Genomic DNA, 26,913 nt, shown 5'->3' on the forward strand with positions numbered 1-26,913 from the left:
TAGGCGTTCAGTTCTCTTATAATAGATGTCAATGTTAAGATTAAGAGTAGTTGTAAAACTGAAAGTGAAATCCTAGTGGAGCTATTTTAAGTATTTGTAAAGAAATATAAGCTAATTCAAAACATGTTTCAGTATGTTTTAATGTACAAAAATCCTTTATAGATAGACCACAAGCTATCATATATAAATGCTTACTTTATTTTTAATATTGAAAAATGAATCCTTTACAATATGGTGGTGTTCTTGATTTAGAAGGATTTTATACTATGAAAATGGCAAAAACCTACCATTTTTAATTTTGTCCTGTGCAGTTAGATACTAAGTTGTGGCTTACAATTATGAATTTTTCTTTTTACTGCCTTAAAACATTACTTTGAAGTGTAATTCACAATGGAAGGGGCCATTGAAAAGTTGCTGCTTCTCTCTGAATCTTGTCATATCAAATTAAGTTTTAATCTATGATATTTACAAAATGTGAGAAGTCATCTGAGTTAGGCTGGGTTTTGTTCATAGACTAACAGCAATATGTGAAACTGCATTAAAGGCAATTTAAGTTGAATTTCCTTGTTCTTTCCCTGCATTTAATAAAAAAATTCAGTTTACAATTTTTTCCCAGTCAATAAATCATGCAGAAAATCAGAGTGAATGTTCAAACAAAACATACCTCTATATCACAAAGTATACATTGGTTTATGAGCTTTTAGCAAAACCAGGAGTTTTTGCTTTGGGACTACTTCAGGAAGAAAGCACTTCCAAATATTTTCAGAAGTGGTGGGAATAAAAAATGAGCTCATCTCAGCATTAAATGATTTTAAAATTGTTTTTTAAAACATGAGACATGCTATTTCTTCATTTCAATGTAATGCAGGTTTTTATTGTTAAAATCAATATATGTTATTTTTGTGGAAATTAATGTATTGTGAGATAAAACCCATCTAATTAGAAGCTACATACCCAGTTTATGAGACCATTTTATCCAAAACACTTGGTATCCTTTGACCACCCTGCTACAACACTACCCCTTTACATGGAGGATTAAAAAACTCTCAGTTTCTATCTGCACCTGTAGGTACCAGAACACATGAAGAAATACAGCTCTTTTCTATTATTTGCCTTCATGCAGGTTGAGAAATAAGATTTTTGACATGATGGAGAGCAATATTTTCATTAGCTCAGTCAGCAGTGCTTCTATCAAGAAAAAAAAATAGTTTGGTCCAATGTTATTTGCACAATGAGATCCCTTTGTAGCAGTAGACAGTCATCTTCAGCTGTGGTCAACGAAGCAGGATAGTAATGAGGTATTGCTGCAAGTTAATGTTTTTGAGTAAATCCAGTGTCTCAATTCCCTTCTTTTTGCTTAGAAAGTGTCTTTGCTTATGGTGTCTGAGAAGTATCCATTTATGAGAAAATAAAGCAAGTTGATGTAATTCAAAGGGCAACCTACCCAAGAAAACCTTATTTCATATTTTCTATCTCCTGTATAAATAATGTGTAGAAAAATCTACCATGAGTAAGCCAGGTACTGTTGCACCATTAAGAGCATGTAATACACATAATTTCTGAAGGCACACTGCTGGGCTAATTCTTACAGGATATGCTTTATTTTTGGCAGATGATCACTGTGGAAAGAATTACCTTCTTCAGATGTCAGGAATATAAAAAAATACAGCTGTTCTGAGAGGAAAGTCAGAAAATAAGGTGCATGATAGGAAAATGAAAAATAACAAGTAAATAAAGGCAATGCATAAATGGAAGTGAAAAGATTTATTTAGAAGAGTCAAAATGGTTGGTGAAAAAAGTTTTCTCTTAAACCTCTTTATCATCGAAAATATTAGCTGCCAGCCAAGTTGATGAGTGAGTTATGCAGAAGACAGATAGCAGTTCTAGCTCTGTCTTGAATGAATACTGACTGCAGCAAAGCAGACTTCATTAACAGCTCTGCTGACCTTTCTTCAATTGATGTAAATAGGGATTTATAGTATCAGAAAAATGTAGATGTACTGCCCCAAGCCATAAGCCAGCTCAGTGTCTTTGTCTTGTAGCCGCCTGTCTCCCTTATTTCTGAACCCCAGAAAGAATTTACGTAGGAGAAAGAAAAAATAATAACCAGGAAAACAGAATTTATAAACTTAGTGATGCAGTATATAGTGGAAATGAGAAGAAGAAAAAAGTGATTTTAAAAGATAAGAATGTTTCATTTATATGTGAAGTAAAACCAGTCTGTTTTCTTATATATTTTTGATAAGTCTAATGACCTGGAAAAACTGTTTAAGTATACCCTATGAAGAGGACTTTTAATGTTTCCCAAATATACTGCCATTTAGGGATCCCCCAATTACTTTCCTAAGGCATCTCTGTAGGAGATGCATTAAATCACTATAAATTCTACTAAAAATAAGTTGAAATCTTCCTATAATAATCTCCCGCAATATGATCAGCTAGGTCCTTTAAATCAATTAGAAAAAGAAAGATGGGAAATCATGAATATGCAGTATATACTGTCAGTATATCAGTGTACAGGTAAACACAGGCAGAAATGTATGGTTGTTGTTACCATTCCCACTTACCCTGAACGGTCTTGGCTGCTGAAGTCCGGTCTAATAAATCGACATGGGCTACATTCATGCAAGGCAATTGAAAAATGCTTCTTAAGGCATCTGAATTAAGCATTTCGACACCAAATGTATTCAGAAAATCTCTCTTGCAAGGGATGAACAATTGAGCAGTTTCCCTGCTGGACACTGCTAGGTGGAACTGTGTGCAACTGCTCAAGCCCAGACATTGATGGGAGGTTGTGCTTGTGTGGTGCCTACACCACCGTGGGATTCACCTGGGCTCATCTCCTTTGACTTGCAGAGAAATCCACAAGCCTGCTGCTCAGGGGTGCACTAATCAAAATAACAAGGACTTTTTCTGTCATAAAACATTGTTTGAAGGAAAAATGAGGGGAAGGGATGAATGTGATTTTGATGAGTGTTAAGTCTAGTGGTCTTAAAACAATCTGTGACTGAAGTCTGACAAAAGCCCTCAGTTCATTAGCTCTCTGTAACAGCTAACAGGGGAAGTTATAAGATATCCTCAAAGCTTTAAAGAAAACAAAAAGAAAACTGACATACACAAAATTTTATTGGATTTTTTTTATGTGATTAATGATATTGAAACATATAAATATATATTATTATATTTTTATTTTGAATTGGTTTGTTATTGCCGTAAAGCAAGATTTTCAGAATTTTACTGCAAGAAAATTAGGAATCAATCAATTAAGTACCTTAAAGACCACAGTGTCAGAAAGATACGGTGCGGTCCCTTCACATGTGATTGGCAGGTGAACACCTAGTGTGAAATCTCAATGTACCATGTGCACAGCCTGAAGTTTACTGGGTCTTTTTATTGCAGATGTGGATTGCATAAACAACTTCAGTCTTCAGGAAAAAAAAAATGTTGAAATTTGTTGAGTGAAATGAAGAGTTAGGTGAAATCTCCTACTCCCAAAACAATAAAAGCTCTAGGGAAAAAAGAGGGATTTAAACACTAGGAAAATGGTGTAATACAGATAAAACCTTTTTTTCTAATGCGATTTCTATAAAACCTTTAGAAGACAGAAGAGAAATCAATAAAGATGATTACTGGGAGGCAAAGAATTGTCACCCTGTTGAAGTAATTTTTTCCCTAAGGTTCACATTGGGTCAAAACTACTTGAAAAGTTTAAGCTAGTCTTCTAAATCACTTTGCAATATGTGCTACCAATACTTATTGTTTCTTTTGATTATCATCTGATAAAGGGTGTCTCAGAGAGACCTTGAAATAGGATGTCAACATGGTCAATAGATTCATTGATCATCCATCCACTTTACTGAAAGACTTTAAGATGAGGTTAAATATTTTTCTAAAAGCTATACAAAATCTTTCTACAGATTCAGAGCTTGATGCAGTTACTTCCAATAAACAAGTGGCCAGACTAAATGTTCCCTTCTATAAATTTATGATTTATATATGTAAGTCCCTAGTGTTCTTGTATAAAAAAGAATAAGAAAGAAAGCACGCTGAACTAGCATTATACTTAAAGGATGGGGAGAAAGTAGGGTATGAATTTTGAGCATATAAGAAGATCTGGGGAAATACTGGGAGCCAAGAAGTTGAAAACTAAATTTGTAAACTGGCAGTCATCTAAGTTTCCTCAGATTGGCTTTTGCTGATTGTAAGTATAATGTAGGATTTTTTTTTTTTAAATGATGGATTTTAACCTTTACTTTTTTTCAATCATCCTCATATTTTTTTTCTTTGCACCTGGAAAAAAAAAAAAATTTAATGCCTCCTTTCTCCCTCTACTCCAGAAGTTAATTCTTTTCAAATGTAATTTTGTTAGCTTTCTTTGTTCATAAAAAAGGATGAGTTCAAGTGTAAGGAAAATAATATTACTTAAGACATGCTTTCCTTGTTTGTAGAGCCAGCCAAGAACTTCATCCTCACATTATATTAAGAGCATCCTTATTTTTTTACTTGTTTTTTCCTGCATAAATTAAGGCAGTTTGGAATATGTGTGCCCACTTGCCTTTTGGGGCATGAGAAATTGAAATTAAAGCAATATTTGTTATGTATGCCTCATAAACAATACAAACTTCATCTACAAAAACTCCTTCATGAATGAGCATGGAAATATGTTGGTAAATGTTCTGCAATTTTAAGCAACGATGCAAGAAAGACGTGTATTTTCCCCTATACTTGTCAACTCAAGACAAAACTTTGCTAAAACCGGTCATTATAAGCCTTTGAAGTTATATTATAAATGGTATCTTTAGTAAGCTGTATGTATTGACTTGAATGACCTCAGATGGATTTCTTCAAGTCCTTCTATATCGATCACACTTCTAGATTATCAGTGAACTGATGAAAACACATTGATTTAAATCCAGAACATCAATTGTAGCTGACATGAAAAATTTCGTATCAAAGTTGTCAACCAAGTAGTTCATTAATGCTCAAACTCAAGAGGCAAATATGTGCTGAACAAAAATATTTTAATGTTATGCAGTACTCAGTACCCTTTTAGCATAAATAGCACACATCTTACACATGCACCTGACTTGCTTATTTTAAGAAATTGATCCTAGTCTCTCAGTCATAAATTTGAGATGGAAGCCTAAAAAAAATTTCTCATAATAAACCACTTAGCTCCTCATTTCATTAAATTTAAAATATCTGAAGAATACTTTTTTTCCTGTTTCTACCATATAACTTCAGTACTGGATTTCCTCTGTGTTTCAAAAGACTGCAGACCTCCTTGCAGGGAAGTTACAGTCAAACTTTAGCCATACTTCTTGCATCTGTGCAGCTACATTACTGAGGACTCAGGCCTGATAAGATGTAACTTTACACACAGTGATGCAGATATCTTTCTACTGTCAATGCCAAAGTGATGAGCAAAAAGCTTTGACAGTGAGTATGTTCCTTGGTCTTTGATTAGGCTTAGGTTTCTTTCAGTTGATAGAGAAGACAACATCACAGAAGCCATATGAACTTTAAGGAATGATTATACTCAATTTGGAAACTCTTAAATTGGAAGTATTATGACAGAGCACCATGCTTTATTATAATTGCATGTTTTGTCACTTAGGCCTGTGGCAAAAACAGGAGCTACATATGTATATTTTGTTATTAACTGCTTTTTATTTTATGGAAAAATTTTGTTCAAACTTTTGCTTAATTATATTTTATCCATCTCAGGAAATTTATTTGCCATGTTGGCACCATCTTTGTCATTGCAACATTGTTGCTATTTGAAAAGTGATTCGATATGGAGACCTATTAAAAGAGAAGACAAATGTAATAGCTGTCCTCAGAAACTCAAGAAAAGTATGCATACATTGAAATATTAAAAGAATGATGAGCAATAAAATAACTTGTTTTTAAATGAGCAAATCATCAGTCAAGCAAGGTTCTGATTTAAAAGGGCAATAGCCTTCACAGAGGTGATATAAGGATTAATGAAATATCTAATGAGACATAAGAAATTCAAGAAATGAATAAAGAAGTTCCATAATTTATTTACTTTTTTATCTTTAAACTGTGCAATAGTTTCCAAACGAATTCTGTGATGTCATTTTGGTTTGCAATTTAGTCAAAGTAAACATACAAGTAGCTAAAGAGGAAAAAGTTTTTTAGCTGCTTTCAAGAAATCTAATAGTCCTTCATCATCCTGATTGCTAACTGGAACCTGAAGGCTTGCTGGTAACTGAGAGAAAAAGGTTTTGGACTGGCAGTTACAGAAGTGCTTCACTTTTTCAGTCAAAGCAAACACAAAACCAGAAATCAAGAGGAGGGAAAAAAACTTCAAAGAGAATCAGTCAGAAATTTTCAAATATCAGAAACAAAATTCATACTCTGTTTATGAATAATTTTTATTTAAATTTTTAAAATAAATATTAAATTTAATTATTTAAAATAAATTAATAAAGACAAGGATGCTGACCAATGAGGTAAAGGCAAGATAGTTCAGGAGAATGAGAATAAGGAAATAATCCTATCCAGTATAGCTCAAAAATCCAAAGAATGTGGAGGGGAGAGAACAGAGTGAGAATCCTCCATCTTAGACCTCTGAAAGGACAGTCAAAGGAAATATGCTTTCCAGTGGCAAAACTTCTTCAGCAAATCTAACAAGTATGGAGGATCCTATTTACTGGTGATTTCCAAATGCATATCTGTATGTGTGTTAATTTAGGCTTCTACAGGTCAATAAAAGTGATTTCAGCAATATACAAAGTTTTAGAATAAATTGCTGAAAGAATAATTAAAAATATTACATGAATAATAAATGAGATCGAAATCCATGTTAGTATACCAAAAGTCAAACCAATTTAATGCCTTCTCTCATAACTCATTTTATAGACAAAACAAATTATATAATTAATTTTTTTAAATATCAGTAAAGATTTATTCTATTGCTTCTACAGAAAGGTTGTTACTTAAGGAAGACAGATGAGAAAGGAAATGTGAGATACTAACTAAAGAGAAAATTGTTGTGGAAAGTACTGAAAATGGACATATCAGATGCAGGGTGGGTAACTAGTGATTTTGCTGAGATATATAGTGGGGGGTTTTATTAATAACCTTAGCATAAAGAATAGAATGTATTGCTGCAAATTGCTAGCATCATTAAGTTGAAGGCCTCACACAGGTGAATAATTAGAATATTGCACATTGAGGGCAAAATGTCTTGAGAGCACAAGGTGTCAAGAATAAAAAGAAAATAAAGAATTGACCAGGAGAAGGTAAATTTGTTTTGCTGTATGTGGGAAATTCTCAGGTGGAATCAAGTGAGAGGAGATGAACCATGCTGTATTAACTGATCACACAATGACCATACCTTACCTGTGTGATTTAATTGGATTCCTTAGTCTTGCAAGACAAAAGCTGAAAAAGAAAGTAATTGTTGTCTAAAGTACATCAGAGGCATAAACCCAAAGTTAGTTATCTCTTTAAACCAAGGCCAAGTATCAGCACAAAAATAAATTACTATATGCTGATAATAAATACATTGAGGAAGGAAATTAGAAAGTGATAAATAACTATCAAAGCAATAATGTTTTGTAATATTAAGTGTAGCTATTTTTAAGATATAAAAGGCTAAGTACAATGTAGTAGATGCCAGTAATAACAGGCAGCTCTGTCAATGACAGAGGATAGTACAGTCAATGATACAGAAGGTCTCTTTCAGCCCTACAGTTCTGGGGGTGGGTTACTGTTTTCAGCATGTCTGGACTAATTTGTAAAGATATTTAGAAATATAGGCTATTCAGATCTTTGCACTGAATCAGATTTCCCAATGTGGTGGTTTGACCTTGGCTAAATGCCAGGTACCCACCAAGTCGCTCTATAACTTCCCCCCCCTTCCCCCTTTTTTCTCAACAGGGAAAAGAGGGGAAAGAAAATAAGATAGGAAAAAAAAAACCCACAACCCTTGTGCCTAAAACAAAAGCAGTTTTAATATAAGCAAAGTGAAGCAAAGGTCCGCGCACGGAAGCAAAGAAAACAGATTTATTCTCTACTTCTCATGAACAGGCGATGTCGGGCCTTCTCAGGAAGCAGGGCGCCGATACGTGTAGTGGTTGCCTCGGAGGACCAAGGGTGACCCCACCCCCTTCCTCCTTTTTCCCAGCTTTATACTTGAGCAGACGTCATATGGTATGGAATATCCCTTTGGTCAGTTCGGGTCAGCTGTCCTGGTTGTGTCCCCTCCCAAGACCTTGCCCACCCCGTCCCACTACAGGGGGAAATGTCGGAAAGAGCCTTGGTGCTGTGTAAGCACTACTCAGCAGTAGCCACAACACCAGTGTGCTATCAACACCCTGCCAGCTCCCAACATAAAACACAGCACCATGAGGGCTGCTATAGGGGAAAACCAATTCTGGCTCAGCCAGACCCAGTACACCCAAGCACATGCCAAAATAGAAATATTGGAACATGACAGTATTTTATTTTGCTTTTATTTAATTTTTCAGCAGGCATTAGCATGTATACATCATCATTTTTGGGCTGCTAATATTCTGAAGTACTCTGTCAGCTATATATCATAAATCAAGTAAATTGCTGGCAACGTAGTAAAACTGAAACAATGTAATTGACAATCATAGGATGCAAGCAATAATTAGATTTGAAAAAATGACAGAAAAATATTTATTATATAATAGGACAAAAGATACTGTGTTCTAAAAGTTAACATATTACTATAGATTTTTGCAGTCCAAGATAGTGTAGATAGTTATGAATCTGTCTAGGTATAAAAGATAGAGAATTTTGATCCTGTAGCTTTCATGCTAACTCATCAAAAGTTAGGGTCAACAGAACTCACACATATGGTATTTATAAAGTAAGTCTATTTTACAGCATATGATCATATGATTTTACTTTTTCTTAGACTTCCTATAAGTCATGTAGTCTTCCTTTTCAATTACTGAAGGTAATTTAATAATTCTGTCTTTTAAATAACGAACAGTTATAGCTCAAAAGTGAAATAATTACTTTGACTGCCTTAAAGCAGGGCATAACGGCTGAAGAAGTTAATCTGAAAATTTTACCATGGGTATCTAACCATTTCCTGAACTTTGATTTGTGCCATGTAGGAGACTAAAAGGTACACTAGAACTTGTGTTGAATGTGATTAATGTTTAATTTTAATAAATTTAAAATCTGTGTGCTCAACAACTTTTGATCTATTGAGTATCCCCAGTGTTGGTGTTTCTACCTCATACACTAAGAAAGGACTGTTTAAATGATTTTTTCAGAATACCCCCTAGATTTTTTCCTGCCTTGTATAAGCATGCAGTAACACAGATACTCAGAGGTGTGTGGACTGATGTGAAAAAATAACTCATAAATATTCTGTATGTCAAAATAGCAACAGAAGGCTCCCATTTGTTGACCACTCATTTATAAAGCAAGCAGGGTCTACCATGTCATATTAGACTACAAGAATCTTTTAGACACTATTATAAAAAATAATAATAAAAAAAACCCAAGAAGGCAGACACTAAATATTTCCTGAGGACAGGGGAATGTGGCCAAAATTATGAATCATAAATCAGGACTTCCATTTTTGTATACAGTATTTCTGTTTGCAGAATGCTTGAGACATGTAAAATGAATGAAACATGTAAACTGAAGCTCCAAATGAGAATAGATCCTTCACAAAAATTCATTTGTGCTGTCCTATCTAGGAAATTCATGCTCATAGAAAACTTGTTGCACATGAGTAATCTTCTACAGTAACTGAATGCATGTGTCAGATTTCAGCTGTTCCTTTTGCTACCAGAAAGTTTCTCTTCTTGGCTTCTTCCTGCTGTTTTTAGAAATGGAATCCTTAAGGAAGGTCAGACTTTCAAGAACAGAAACCTGTCAAAGCAGGCCATGTGTGAGACAGTCTTGGCAATACTTCTTAAGAGGATTTTGGCTCCACAAATGCGTAAGAGATTATGCAAAGGCAACGCAACATTTCAGAATTTACCTCAAAACTTCTCTTCAGCAGTTTGTTCCCAGTCATTGTAGCAGGTCACCTTCCATGCTATTCCTGTGTAACTCCTTCCAGTGACTAACTCCATCTAGAAAATGTTCTCACTATTTCCCAGGATAGCCATAGTGGCCTTGTTTGGAGATATTTCACTTCATGATACTGGAAAATTCTAATATCACATACCAGATATAGCCATGAAATTTATCTTTACTGTAAGAAACAAAATGTTCTGTCTTTTCTTTATGGTGAGTCAGAAGCTCATAATTGTTCTTGTTGCTTACCTTTCTCTCAAAAGCAAAGAAACCAATCTTTCTTGACTACCTCATCATTCCTGACTTTTTTCTGTCAGATGTTTTCACCTATTTTTTATTTTTCGCCATTCCATTGCCATTTAAACACTTTGTATATGATTCAACTGCAATTCCATTATGATTTAGGCAATATAAAGTTTTTGTATTAACTTCTAGAGTTAATTCAGTTCTCAGTTATTTGCATGGTTGTCATTCCTGTTTGTTTTTTTTTTTTTTCCCCTCCTAGTTATTTAGTTACAGCGTATGAACATGCTTACAGTCTTTTAGAGTGGATGATCATCTCTGGATGAATTTCACAGAATCACAGAATCGTCTAGGTTGGAAAAGACCTTGAAGACCGTCTAGTCCAACCATTAACCTAACACTGACTGTTCCCAACTACGCCATATCCCTAAGCGCTATGTCAACTCTCTTAAACACCTCCAGGGATGGGGACTCCACCATTGCCCTGGGCAGCTCATTCCAACGCCTAACAACCTGTTCTGTAAAGAAATGTTTCCTAATATCTAGTCTAAACCTTCCCTGGCACAACTTGAGGCCATTACCTCTTGTCCTATCACTTATTATTTGGTTAAAGAGACTCATCCCCATCTCTCTGCAACGTCCTTTCAGGTAGTTGTAGAGAGTGATGAGGTCTCCCCTCAGCCTCCTCTTCTCCAGACTAAACAACCCCAGTTCCCTCAGCCGCTCCTCGTACGACCTGTGCTCCAGACCCTTCACCAGCTTCGTTGCCCTTCTCTGGATACACTCGAGCAATGCAATGTCCTTTTTGTAGTAAGGGACCCAAAACTGAACACAGTAATGGAGGTGCGGCCTCACCAGTGCCGAGTACAGGGGTAAGATCCCTTCCCTGTCCCTGCTGGCCACACTATTTCTGATACAAGCCAGGATGTCATTGGCCTTCTTGGCCACCTGGGCACACTGCTGGCTCATGTTCAGCCACTCTCTGTTCAGTCCCTCTCTGACTGGCAGCTCTCCAGCCACTCCTCCCCAAGCCTGTAGCGCTGCCGGGGGTTGTTGTGGCCAAAGTGCAGCACCCGGCATTTGGCCTTATTGAAACTCCTACAGTTGGCCTTAGCCCATCGCTCCAGCCTGTCCAGGTCTCTCTGCAGAGCCTCCCTACCCTCAAGCAGATCAACACTCCCACCCAACTTGGTGTCATCTGCAAACTTACTGAGGGTGCACTCGATCCCCTCATCTAGATCATCAATAAAGATGTTAAACAGGAGTGGCCCCAAAACTGAGCCCTGGGGGACACCACTTGTGACCGGCCACCAACTGGATTTAACTCCGTTCACCACAACTCTTTGGGCCCGGCCATCCAGCCAGTTTTTTACCCAGCGAAACGTGTGCCCATCCAAGCCACGAGCAGCCAGTTTCACCAGGAGAATGCTGTTAGAAACGGTGTCAAAGGCCTTACTGAAGTCAAGGTAAACAACATCCACAGCCTTTCCCTCATCCAATAAGCAGGTCACCCTGTCGTAGAAGGAGATCAGGTTTGTCAAGCAGGACCTGCCTTTCATAAACCCATGCTGACTAGGCCTGATCCCCTGGTTGTCCATTATATGAGTTTTAATGGCACTCGAGATGACCTGCTCCATGACCTTCCCTGGCACCGAGGTCAGACTGACAGGTCTATAGTTTCCTGGATCCTCCTTTCTGCCTTTCTTGTAGATGGGTGTCACATTTGCCACCCTCCAGTCCTATGGGACCTCCCCAGTTAACCATGATTTCAAGTAAATCATAGAAAGTGGCTTGGCGAGCACATCTGCCAACTCTTTCAGCACCCTTGGGTGTAACCTATCTGATCCCACAGACTTGTGTGCATCCAAGTGGTGTTGCAGGCCTCTGACCACCTCCTCTTCAACTGTGCTGACCTCAGTCTGCTTCCCCTCCCCATCTCCCAACTCATGAGGCTGGGTGTCCAGAGAACAGCCAGTTCTACTGTTACAGATGGAGGCAAAGTAGGCATTGAGCACCTCAGCCTTTTCCTTATCCTTAGTTACCATGTTTCCCTCTGCATCCAGTAAAGGAGGGAGATTTTCCCTAATCCTCCTTTTGCTGTTAACGAATTTATAGAAACATTTTTTATTATCTTTAACAGCTGTAGCCAAGTTGAGCTCTAGCTGTGCTTTGGCTCTCCTAATGTTCTCCCTGCATAACTTCACTACATCTTTATAGTCTTCATGAGAGACCTGGCCCCTCTTCCAAAGGCAATAGATTCTCCTTTTGTTCTTGAGATCCAGCCAAAGGTCCCTGTTTAGCCAGGCCTGTTTCCTTCCCCACCTGCTTGTTTTTCAGCACATGGGAACAGCCTGTTCCTGTGCCTTTAAGACTTCTCTCCTGAAGTATGTCCAGCCTTCCTGGACTCCCATGTCCTTCAAGACAGCCTCCCAAGGGATTTTGTTAATCAGTCTTTTGAATAGGTCAAAGTTAGCCCTCCAGAAGTCTAAGGTGGCAGTTTTATTAACCCCTCTCTTTGTTTCTCCAAGGATTGAAAACTCAATCATCTCATGATCATTGCACCTTAGATGGCCTCTGACCTTACTTCCCCCACAAGCTCTTCCCTGTTCACAAGAAGCAGGTCCAGGAGGGCACCTTCCCTGGTCAGCTCACTCACCAGCTGTGTGAGGAAGTTATCCTCCACACATTCCAGGAACCTCCTGGATTGTTCCCTCTCTGCTGTGTTGTGATCCATGTTTATCACATGACTCCTTGTTATTGAAGCATATATCATAAAACCTTCCTTCTCTTGTTTGTTCATTAAACCATCAGATTAATTATTTTAAATTTCATTTGAAGGGGAAAAAGCATTCTACCCTGTCCCCAATATTCTGACTGTAATATGTGATCTCCTCAACCACCATTAATTCAAGAGAGAATCACTCTTTCCAAAAGTGGTTCAGAACCTGTATGTCATTTCAGCAGAAGAGAATTTCTATGTACTGATAAAAGTCTTTTGACATCTAATATCATGTATATAATGGTGGGATACATATGGGATAATGACAGCAGAAAGAGGGAAGCTTTGAACTGAAGTACAAGCACAAAAAGGATTTTGCCATTCTTAGAAAAAATCTGAATATAGTGTTTCTCAATTTCAAGAATTATACCGACACACTGATAAAAGATAAGATTAGTTGTATTAATAAAGAACTGTTCTGAAGTAATGATTGCAACGTGATCAATTTCCACATAAACTACAGAGCAAAATATCAGTAACTTTGTAGAAGCTGCTAAGTTACAAATAAAAAGTGGGAAGAAAATGAAGACAGATGGTATGGTTATCACTTAAAAAAAAAAAAAATCCTGGTCCTAGTAAGAGCATCTAATTTAAAAACAACAATCAAAAATCCTACCCAAGCCAGTAAACAGTAAACTAAAGCAAAGAGTTGTGGGAGTTATGGCATTTGGCATCTCAAAAAATAAGTGTCCTACATATGGCAACGTCTGCAGATCTGCAACACAGACAGGCATGCTGCAAAATTATGCAAAGCCAATAAAGTGCATACAGTCACAGAAATTTAAATTGAAACTGTAATTATGGCAGCAGAGGAGTCACCTATGCAAACTATGCCCAGTGCTAACACTGAAGCTAAAAAGAGAAACTTCAGATAGAAATCCAGTGTTCCTGTCAGATGTCTACTGTAATAATCAGGTATAGATGCAGTAAAAGGAGGAAGAATAACCAGAACAGCAACAAAAATCCAGAAATACAATCACCAACAATCATCTTAATTTATCTTTAGAATGGTCAGCCTAGGGGTATTGCAAAAACCTAGTTATTTGGAACTGGACAAAGGCCTAGACAGTATAATATAGAGGAAAATGATGGTGTTGACATAAGAAAGAAATAGATGATCTAATACATATTTCCATCTTAATTTTCCATTTCTAACCCCTGTGATTTTATGCCTCCTAGAGAGTAGAAACATTTTTTTCCTTTGTAGTACAGTAGTTGGAGTGAAAACTCTGTAAAACTCTTTTATTTCTATTAGAAGAGAACCAGAAATAATTTCCATTTTCCTCTTTCTATCAATAGCAGCCTCCGTTGTGGTTATTATTTCACAGGCACAGGGCATGGCCACTGTCTGAAAGACCAAGCTGGGAACAAGGTGGCTATGTAAACTTTTGGTAGGACTGTGACTTCTGATTTTCCATTTACATATAGGGAAAAGGGAAGGCTGATGTAAAGGAGACTCCAAAATCCCAGCTGTGGCAGGTGTGGAACATGTGAAAGTCAGGAGTTGAGAACAGTCATTCTGGAGCAGGGGATTAGAGAAGGGGCAGCTTGAGACAGGGATATAATGTCTAACTCTGTGGACTTTTTAAATGGTTCTGTTGTCCTACAGGGGTTATTATGCATGCTACTATAATTACAGCTTCCCCTCAAATTATACCAGGGACAAAAACAGGAAAAGGCCCAATGTCTTAGCCACTGCTCCTTGCACATTCTCTGCAGACCTGTGAAACTCACCTTAATTCCTTGGAGGAATTTAATCTTTATGCCTTTTGTTCCACTTTTTTTATGTCCAATATTTATAATATGGGCAAAACCTGTGTTTCACTATGTAGATGTCTTGTGTGAAGTACAATGACATCCAAATTCTGAGCCAAGACCCCTAGGAAATTTCTATTATCTAAGAAAAATGTAATCTTAACTTCAACATGTATAGAGAAGCAGTCATTTAAATTAAAACTGTCAAAACAGAGTATTATTATTTGTGAAAAACTAAAGAGAACCTGGAAGTCAGAGAATTTTTACTTCAGAATTTCATGAAAAAAAAAGAGAATTTCCTTTGAAAATTAAAAGGTGTATATCTTACATATCTTCTGCAGGGTGGACTTGATAACTCTATTTTATATAATATTCAGTATCCTGTTGTTAATCAAGAATAGTTTATTGCTGGGTAATGCTATCTAAAATGCAAGGAAACTTTAGTGACAAAATCTCTCACTAACTTATTTATTTTTAGTCTTTATTACAGGAAGGAAAAATTATGACAGATTTTATTCCTTCTTAGGAGGTGTTTAAAAATGTAATCAGTGGAAACTTCCACAGTCTATTATGTACACAAGTATTATAAAAACCCAAGTAATTCTTAGCTTATGATATGTTTTTATGCAGCGTGACGTACACATCTAATTCAGTTAGAAAACCATGAGAATATAAACATTTGTTCTTATTCTAACCTTCTGTTTTGAAATACAGTTTTCTGTTCCTCACTGACTACTTTCATCCAAATGTAATATTAGTGGTGCAAACTTGGACTCTTAAATACAGAATATTGTTTCTTAATAATCTCGTTCTCTTAGCATCTATCATTTTCTCTCACTTATCTCACAATATGTCTGGATTGTTCTTCTTGTATTTGTCTCACAAATAAACGGTCTCTATCCTTTCACATTAAACCCTCCCTCTCAAACATGTTCCACAGTGCTACTGATGCTGCAGATCCTCAGTATTTCTATTCAGTTTTTCTGTGTTTATTCCACAAAGGACTAGGAGCACAATTGCTCCCTCAGTCTATGCAGCTGCTATCAAATCTCCTCAGAGATTAGACATACCTAAAGCACTGGACTAAAACATTCCAAAACTATGTAGAGGCCTTCTAGGAAAACAAAAATTGGTGTCAACTGTGTGTGGAGTGGAAAAACTGAACAGACTAACTTGCCATGAGTCAGTGTTGCCCAGAAATGCACAGGTAGAGAGAGTGGACATCTCATGAACTTGAATAACACTGAAACATGTGCTGCAAGGATCCTTCATACAGATAGCTGGTGACTGTCTGACCAGCATCATTATCCAAATGCACAGATTAAATGTATTTCCCACCATGTAGCACACTACTTGAGGGAAAACAAGGAATGCTTAATCATTCCACATTAAAGCAATCAGTAAAAATATAGAAAGATGCCTTGGAAATAGCCCTTTAATCATTCTCCCTTTTTCTGGATCCATGAGTCCTGCATTGCCTATGCAGTGACAAAGCTGCAGTCAGAAGACAAATAAATATCTCTGCTGAACTGATAAGCTGAGAGGTGAAAAGATATGGACTGGAACCCTTTCAGTCTTAGAAAATATTGAACCTGGGTTTCTCACCTTGTGAGTGCATGCTTTTATACGAAAAGTACCATTGATGCTACAGCTTTCTTCTGTGATCTTAAATAAAAATAATGATGGAATTACAAGACATGTAACACCCCTAGCTTTATGTGTATTTGTTCAGAGAGTATCTATTAAACTGAGAGCCTGTAGTCTCCACCTAATTATGGAATCCAAATTAGATTCCGATGGGACACAAGCAGTGAGTGTATGCATGGACAAAAGCAAAATCTAGACACACAGGAAATTGTAAATTAAGATAACTAAATGCAGTCCCTTCTAGTTCTGACAGCAGTTGAGCAGAGAATTTCATAATCATAATTTTCATTTTAGGTCTCTCAGTACTGCATGTGATCCTTTATTTGTCCCAGCCCTAAGTGTAGGCTTTCAGCAGGTGGTTTTTCTGGAATGCCATGGAAAAACTATCACTGTATATCTTGCAGTGCCATGTGCCAGACTGAAACATGATGTGGCAATTTTCAATACCTTACATTTATTGACAAAACATGGAAAAGGGCATATGAGATATAAGTAGAAGGTATAAATACGATAAAATAAGATATATGTGTACTCTAGAGGGTACAAATATGTTTCATCTCACCTACCTTTACATATCTGAAATCATATGACTAAATTTGAATTTATCCTGATTTCCTCTGTAGTTAATGGAGAACAATTAAGGCATCCAGAAGGCACATCTTGGCTCATGTTAGATATGTATTTTAGGATAAACTGAATCACCTTCTGCAAGTGTCTTTTTCTTGTCTGTGATTTCAAGTGTGTTACCAGTTCTAACTTAAGCAATTTAAAGTTAAACATCTCAATCTGGGCAGAATAATCCAACCCAACATGTCAACCTCATGAAGGGAAACGAGCAAAATCCCCCCAAAAGACTTTTATTAATTGCTAAAAAAAGTTTCGAGATGGTCCCAAACCAGTTCAGAAAAACTATTCTTAGCCAGCAGAACTTAGTTTCAAATAGTTCACACATCTGTAGTTTCAATTACATGCATATTGTTCTTTGTGGGATGCAATTTTGTTTTACTGCCAACAGTAACAGAAAAGCTATTTCAGCTGTGTCAGTGTGGAACAGCAATGTCATCTGAAATCTAGTGACCTATTAAATACAGGTATTTGCACGGAGGTTGTCTGCCCCTCTCCCCACATACACACTTTTTCTTCCCTGAACACTTTCCTGATTGTGTAGCTTATATGAAATACTATATACAACAGCGTTTTCTGTTGTGCTTCATTTTAAACTGCGCCTTGTATCATTAACAAAGGTTCTGTTTTTTTATTTTGTTGCCTTTTCTTAGTTTGCTGGTACATTCCACTGCAGAAATGTTTGAGATACTCACTGTATCCAGAAAATGGCAACAAGGAGAAAATGGAGAAAGTCAACGGATATTGTTTCCAAGGAAACACAGCATCAGAGAATATAAGAAAGATGAGGGATGTCATTTCTTTTCCCCAAGAAAGCAAGAGAATAGAGGGAATGGAGAACCTAATGAATAAATGACTTAGGTAAATAATCAGCCACTTAAAAGATTATTTTATAGAAATTCTTGAAATTCTGTTACATAGATGGTATTGCCTCATTTTCAACTACTGCCTTAACTTAATGTTTTTCTTTTTCTCCCATAGTGCTTCATATTGTGAAAGGAAAAATGCCATTCACTGCTTATGATGTCATACTAAGTAATAAATGGTTTTTGTTCAAGATATTATCCATGGATATATTTTTTATTTTTTGAAACCAAATCCTTACTGAATAGGAAGGAATTCCAATATATTTAACTGGGGGAGAGAGAAAAAAAAAATAAAGCAAAAAAAAAAAAACAAAGTCTGTTACAGCTTTCAGATATCCCTGATTCAAATAGAAGTTGAAAAATATTTTCAACCTAAATAAACAGGTTCATACTTCAAGATTAATTCAGGTTTTGATGTTTTATTATCAAATAGATATCATATTATGTCATCATATTACCCAGAAGATTGGAGTTCAAAAACTTCAGCAATCAAGGTTCACTCCTGAGTGGAAAAGAGGTGCAACAGTAGGCATGTCTAGGCTGTGCTCTCAGTTTTAATGTGTTGTTTGTAAATGCTTTGACTAAAGACAAGTGTGGAGTGACTGAGTAACAGATTAGATTTGACCTTTATAACTATAATTGAATTTTTGCCAGGAAGGCAAGTCACAGCTTTTTCTCCAACCAGCCTAGGGTTGGTTGAACAGTAATTTACGAAGTTTTCCTATCACAGAAAAAAACCAACTAAACTGTATTATTTGGAGGAAGTTTAAGTCATAAACAAGCTACCTTGGCATGGACCCAGCACAGACTACTGCAGACACTCAGCTTGGGAGCAGACACCATCCCTTAAAAAATTTGTTTATTGAATTCATTTGTCACGTGGCAAAGGGAATTAGTGTGTGGTACAGTGCTGATGGCAAACTCTGAACTGTAGGAAATATGGCAGAAGAAAAGCTTCAAAGCTCTATGATGATACTGGAATGACAAATAGGAGCCCTTGGAGATTCTTTTATTCTAGATAATAAATTCTGTGGAAGATAAAACAGTGATGGAGGCTCTCTGAGATCCTAAATGAAAAGCATTACATGAAAAAACGAAGAATCTGGCCAAGATGAGACAAATAATTGTGACTATCTCAAAGATGCCCCCACATTAATATTTTAGAGATGCACTTTTGAAGCCAATCCCCGAATTGGCCACATATACTGCACCTTTATTCACATTGCTGTGTGCAGTAGATAATCCATATATTAACAGCAGAAGCCAACATTCCCTGTCCTTTTCTTTCCCTACAGAGAAAGAATATATGCTTATATCTATTTCCCCATTATACAGTACATATTACAATAAGGTTACTGGACAGCAATTTGGCATTTGTTCATGAAGGTTATGAAACAGAAGCTGTTAACTGGAATTCTTTGTTTGCCTAAATAGTTTTAAAATTACAGGAGCTATTTCACTTTGCCAGTCTTGGATTCATGAAAATGGTAAGGTACGTCTACCCTGAGCACTGGGGTTTTCACTGAAAAAGTTTTAATAATCCCTTCCACTGCAAACACCAGGTTAATTTCATAGTTTAGGTCATCATTCCCCAACCCCTTTAAAAAAATCTTTACGTTGATAAAGGCAGGAAAGATGAAGGGATGTACACCTTGGGACAATATAGAAGAAGAAATATATATTTCTATCGGAATCTGCCAGACAGCTTTTTAATGCTTGAGTCTTTCTTGTTTATAATGACTATGTGTGTAATGTAACAGCTAAAACACATCATGACAAAACAGAAAAATGGGAGGTAAACATTTTATTTTATTATCAGAGCATGTATTTAACAACGACTCTTACATACTTAATATATTTATTTCAGTGGATAAAGTTATCTTAACTCAATATAAGACTTTCTCTGACAAAGTATGTTGACTTTTTGGGAATCATTTGGAAACCATTATCATAGTGTTGAATACTGAATGGTTAAAACTGAATGAAAAGATGAATATAGATTATTTTATGAAGAATATTAGATATCGAGAGATTAAATAGAGTCAGTATGCATGCTCCAGAAGTTTTATATTAGGAAATGGTCTAATGTTCTACCTTCAAATGGGAACTTTTTCAATTTCTCAAAATATGTGGCATTTATTATGTCTATGTATACCATAAGTGCAAAGGTGGAGATAATATTTTCCTTATATAAGTAGACTGATGTATGCTACGAAGACTTGGAAAGATGATTATGCTAACGGTGACTTTCAAATTAAAATTTAATTACTTTTTTTAAAAAGCTTTTCTGAGTTTATTTCTATAAAACAAAGACATATTGGAATTTATTAAATCCAACAATGAGCATCATTTAAATAACACACTAGGATATTAGAAAAAACGTATTTTATTTAAAAAAAAAAACAACAAACAAAGAGGTTTCTCTGAAATGTTCTTTCTCCCTCTTGCCTTTTTTTTTCGTATGCAACTCTTTTTTCCATCCAAATTTTTATTTCATCACTGCTGTTTTCTCTCATAATAACAAAGATTGTCTCTTCAAATAATCTCAGCTACCAGGTTAGTCACCTGATTAAAATAACCATATCTTTTTCTCATCAGCAATCACTCTTCTCAAGGTTACTGACTTCTGATTACATTGTCAAGTTCTTAAATAGAACTCTGTAGAGAGTCAGTTTAAAAAAATCGGTGAATATCCAAAATATTTACAAGTTACTTAGGGTGATACTGGAGCATCCACTCAACTGTTTCTTCATATTTAAACAAGTATACAAAATCTGAATTATCAAACTTGATAGACATAATAATATACTTTGGTATTAATCCTGAAATGAAGTGTTTGATTTAGTTCTCTACTAATGAGAAATTATCTTTTTGTACCACTCCTGTTTCCAAAGGCTGAATCTGGGTAGTGTGTAGATTCACATTTCAAAATGGCTTGTTCAACCACAAAGGTGCAACAGGTAGATTAAAAAAGGCAGTGGGGGATATAACAGTCACAGATGCTCACCTGATGAAGGAAGACCCCCAGTTTAGATTTTAGAGTATGGTGCTTGCCCTGTACTCTCACTGAAGTGTGTGAGACAACTACTGAGAGCACAGTAAGATTTGTGAGTGTTGCTGGGTCTTCCACGGAAAGAAATATGTATTGTGCTGTGCTTGTTTCTGATGTTTTAACCTTTCTTCATTGTAAACATTTATTGTTGTGTGGGGAAAAGCTAGAGGAAAGGAACAGAAAGCAGTGATGGTTCTTGCTGCCTGTGCACATTCAGCAGATTTGGGCTGGCGTATTTGAAGTGGGTAGATTTCATGATAATAACTGGACGAAAGACTTCAGGTTTACACAAATATTCAGTTAATTTTCTTAAATTTACACAACCAATTAAAAGCTTTTTGGAAAAAAGAAAAAAAGCTTTCTTAATTCAAAATGAATGTTTAAAATCTGTACTTAAATCTCATTGTCACAAGCAGATAGATAAAATAGAGATTAGCAACCCCTAATGGGGTGTAGTGTTTTAATGGTTAAACTAGCTGCTAAAATAAGGAAATACAGAAACAAAAATTACGAAAATTTTTTTAAACCATACATTGCTATACAGATTACGTTGTTTTGAATTCACCAGCAGAGACTAAAACTCAGTGGAACAGCTCTAAATCTTCTCTTCTGAAAAACTGCCATGTTAACAAAAAAATGCGTAAGAATAAAACATGTTGAAATAAACAGTGTATGAGGTCAATCCTTGTCAATGAATTCACAGTACTATTTCAATTTGAAGAGTTTCAGATTAAGGATTTGTAAACCCCAGAAAAACAACACAGTGTGATAACTGGACTTCACATTCAACCGTTTGCTGGCCAGATTTAGCAAGTCAGTTTCGCAACACTTTGTAGAAAGAGGGACTCGGCTATTTGGAGAATTTAAATACAAACTAATGTTTCACTTTTAATACCTTGCTTCATTCAAGTATTGACATGTAGACTGAATTTAAAATATCCAGTGGTGAATTTCTAGAAAAATTCTGAGCCTTCCTTACACTGCCATATATGAAAGAACATTTACTGAAAGCAATGGAGTTCATTCAAGCAGAACTGATGTTTACTAAAGCCACAAAAGTTTACTGGAGTTTCTGACATAAAATAGTTTCATCTCTCTGAATAATATGGTAACTTTCCAAAATATTTGCAGAACTTCAGACAGTTCCAGTTGCAGGAGCATACTCAAGTTTTCTACATTTAAGCAGGAATAAATTAGGTAGAAACAAATGTTATTTATACATTATCCATTTTTATAAATAGTCATTTTTGTCTGTCTTTTGATATAATTTTAATTAATTATTAAATTGTCTGTTAACATACTACTATGATTATTTTCTGTAATGAGATACCACAAACATGAATTGTAATCCTAGCAAATGTTTACATGAAAAAGTTTTGTTTACCATTAGATGGTTCAGTGCTGGAAATACTATTTTGACTCTTATGTTTTTTTTCACAAGGTTTGAGATTGCCCAAACTGATGACTTTCAAATATTATGTTCATGATAGTTATATGTTCACTTCATCTTTCCTTTGAATGTCCGCATTGATCTGGTTTTAAATGTTTCCCCCACAACTGTCGTAGACACTTGATTGTTAAGAAAGTGATGTTTCAGACTGCAGTTTTACGGTGAATGCAAGTAAATAATAATTAGGAACTGTGAAAGTCCTCTTCCCAATGTATAATTTTTCAGTTGATTTGAGGTGTAGAAAATTACGACCTTTCACTGATTTCAGCATGACTAGAAATGCACGATGATTTGAGTAAACTTAAACAACCAACATGAGATTATGATTTTATGCTTTTCTGAATTTATCCTATGTTGCGTTCTTTGTAATTAATACTGTATCATCTTTCTCCATTTTAACATTGTTCCTGAATAGAAAACATTATGGTAAGATATTGTACACAATGAAACTATAGAGTTAACAGACAGACATTGACATCTTATTAGATATCAATTCTTTTTCATAAGAAAACAAATTTTAGACTACTTGGCTAATTTATACCGTCATTTTGCAGTATTGCAATATTGAGACCTGTTTGATTGGCACAGTATCTAATTAACTGCTGTTCTGTGATAACTGCCTACAATGGTTTTTATACAGCACATTGGTTACTGCTCTTCAGACCTCTGATGTGATGACTGCTATGCTTGAAGTAACTAGAGCAGAAATTTAGTAAAAGTTCAATACAGAGCCAAGCAATTTAAAGCCAGGTTGCACCGTAAGCTAAAAGAGTGTAAGCTCTCTTTGTGTGCGAGTCAGACTGCCTGCTTTGAAGTGGAATCCTATCAAGAAAACCCCTCGAGGCCTTGTCAACACAGGAGATCAATTGTGGCCTGGTAGATTATTTAAAGGTCATTATTTTAGAAGAATATTTCAACAGAATTCACGCTGCCTTTTTGAGATATATGTATTAAAAAAATTACTATTGAATGTTTTAAAACAAACCAGCTCTTTAGCATTAAAATCTTGTGGTTTTTAATTCAACTATCAATTACATGACTATACACAAACTGGGATAAAGAGGATATTGGACACAACTGTTCAGAATGCGATAAAATCTAACGGGCAGAATACAGCTTGTCTGTACAAAGCCAGGACAGACCAACTTACCAACTGTCTGCAGGTTTTGAAAAGAATGATACCTAAGCTAGAACTTCTCAAGACACAAGGGGAAAAAACAAACAAACAAACAAACCAAAAAAAAAAGCGCCTTATAATTCTACATCATTCTGTGGGATTATGAAATTAAAAATGGTAAAAAGAAGATAGTATTACACAGCAATTAGTAATATAGCAAGGTGAGATTGTTGTGCCTTTCTGGAACTGGACAAAGAGAAAGTTTCCTGTTGAAAGAGATATTAGTGGTGTTTGATGTTTTTCTCCGTAGCTTTTTTTAATTGTTAATCAGTGTAAACAGGTTTATTTCTCTTTTTATTTTGACAAAAGGTGAAACAAAACCCAAACCAACAGAATGTTCTATAGTAATTACTACTCACCAGAGAGGCCAGGCACACAGGCGGTGAAGAGCTTATCAGTCACTTTTGACCTTTGCCTTTCCCTCAGCAACCATGGGTTCCTCTGGCATCTTGTTTGAGAAATCATGAACCCTAGAATTGTAAAGACATCTGAGCTCTCAAAATTTACTAGTCAATTCAAATAGGATAAGGAGCTTCTGTTCAGCTGTTTTGCAACATAAAAAAATTTCTTCAAACAGGTACTGCTATAACCATGGACTACATTGTAGTGTCCTTTGGCATTCTCCATGCAGAAAATACAGAGTAATTAATCGAAACAATATTTTTAATAACCATCTGTTAAAAGCCATCTGTAACCAAGCCTTCAGTGTCTTCTGGGTGAGCATTTCCATGGTTAACTCTTTCCATGAAGATTTAATTATAAATTCTTATGTGAATAATATGCACAAAATGCTTCTATTGCCCTCTAATAAAATGTTCTTTCGAAACACTGCAATAATGTTAAAGAATAACATTCTTTAATAACATCTTCTCCAAAGTAGTTGTCATTAATGAATCAAACTCAATGATATTTCTTTGTCTAAAGTTTTAAAAGGTCAATAAGTATTGAAGTCTTCTTATTGTAACACATTATTTTTAGTGTGATACCATATGAGTTTGGAAGGCAAACACTGAATCAAAATGAACATATTACCAAGAATACTTCTTTCCACTCTCTTAAAATATGGTGTTTTCAATAGTAGTTTCTGTATCATCTCTCCAGAAAAGTGCCTCTCTTATGATTGTACCACAACTGATCTATAAATATGATACCACAACTGAATTACAAATATGCAACATTTTCATTTAAAATTAGAGAAGGTATTTACTCTGAATGTGGGCTGTGTACACAGCAATATATGGCTGAATTAAAGAACAGTGCAATGCATATATTTGTGATTCAGTTATACAAAGGTCTCTTGGGATGTGGTACTGATCTGCCTCTAGAGATTAAACTGTCTTTGAATGAGATGCTTATTTCAAACCAGTCCAAATATTAATAATTCAGTCATTACTAAAAACTCTCAGAGGGACATTGGTAAATTGAGGAAATGTAGTCATAAAGAAACCTGTGGGAAAATCTGTCATGCCTTGAAAACAAAGGATTGCATAATAATATAATAAATAGTATAAAATACTGAGTGAACAACAGATATCTTACTTGTTCCTAGCTGTTATGCACAACTTCAATTTTTTTAAAACAAAGCCAAACAAACTGCCTTATTTTATATACTCCATCTTTCTTTCAAGACTGATAATTTCTCTAGGACCTAGTGGGAACATTATCTTAGAATAAACAGTTTTTGGAAGGGAAATGTACTGAAAATAATACAAACCCAACTTTTTTTGTACATTAGTATGAAAATACTTAATGGGTAGTCACAGGAGTTTCAAAAGTTAGAATAAAAGCTGCCCCATTGAAAACAAGATATTGAAATTCTAAGTTATCCAGTAAAACATATGTATTTTCATGAACCATTTAAATAAGTATTGTAGTGAAAAGCACTGCTTGTGGCTAATTGGATATAAATGGAAGATTGGTAGAAAGCTGGATTTATTGTTTTGAAGATGTTAACATTTTTAATATGATTGAAAAAATATAATTATGCTAATGCAGCAAACCCTAAAACAGCTTTGAATGTTTCTTTTGTCATGTATTCAAATGTGAATTATATTACTCAAATCCTATTTCACATGAGGAGAATGTAAAAATAGCATAGCCTTGTTTGTAAATAGATCATTGTTGCATTTAAAATTCGATGTCTGAGGTTTTGAAATATGTTTCATAGTCAAGTAGCCTTTATAATTTTACCTAAATATGTTTTTGTTAAAGTGAAAATTTTCTTTCAGTGAAGTGAAGCTCCCAGAGCTGAACAGCCTGTCTCTCAAAACCTGTTTTGGGTTTTTTTTTTTTTTCTCCAGAAAAGCAAAATTAAAGCTATTTTCAGTGTAAGGCTACCTCTCAGAGTACTTTGTCCAGAACTTTGCAGCTTTTAATATGAATACTGTAAAAAAGAGAAGACTTGCTGGGCAAAATAAGTAGCAACATATTCGTGTCTGAGCTTCAAGGTTTGAACTAGTAGATAGGCAGCTAGGTGAGGGTGAAAATGTTGCTGTTGTGTGGGGATTCTAAAGGACTTCCTGCTGGGAAATCCGCATGTGAGCAATCCTGCATATGAGTAAGACTGGCAAAGCCTCAGCTTCAGCTAGGATGTGACGAGGAGATGACCCTGGAAGAATGAGGAAGAACCCAGGAAGGTAAAAACTTCAGGGTGTTGGTCTTGGCAGAGAAGAAGTTTGTACACCATAATAAAAGTGGCATTTCTTAATCACTGTGTGATCATTTGCATGTGTTTAACTCCCGCACCTGGCGCCCGAACAGGGACACAAGCCTTTTATAATGAAGGTGAAAATCACAAGATACAATCACGTGGTACAATTCTTTCTGATTGGACAGTTAGCTTTGCACATGCTCCTTAAGCTCTCTTCTGATGGGATGAGAACTGCCACATCGACATTGTACAAATTTCTTCTCTGCCAAGACCAACACCCTGAAGTTGTTTACCTTCCTGGGTTCTTCCTCATTCTTCCAGGGTCATCTCCTCGTCACATCCTCGCTGAAGCTGAGGCTTTGCCAGTCTTACTCATATGCAGGATTGCTCACATGCGGATTTCCCAGCAGGAAGTCCTTTAGAATCCCCACAGTGTTGCTTTTAAAACTCTACACGTTTTAGAGTAATCCATCTGATTTTCCCATTTCCTAAACCAGGCATATCACAACTGAAATCAACAGAGGAAGATGCCCTCTGTCATGCCTTCCTTGGCCAGAATTCAGTCTAAACCAGCAAGGGTTACTTCTGATTTTTACCTGTGGATAGGTAAAAACAAGAAAATATTGCTA

Source organism: Strix aluco, chromosome 1 (genome assembly GCF_031877795.1).
Source record: "Strix aluco isolate bStrAlu1 chromosome 1, bStrAlu1.hap1, whole genome shotgun sequence".
Classification (NCBI taxonomy): domain Eukaryota; kingdom Metazoa; phylum Chordata; class Aves; order Strigiformes; family Strigidae; genus Strix; species Strix aluco.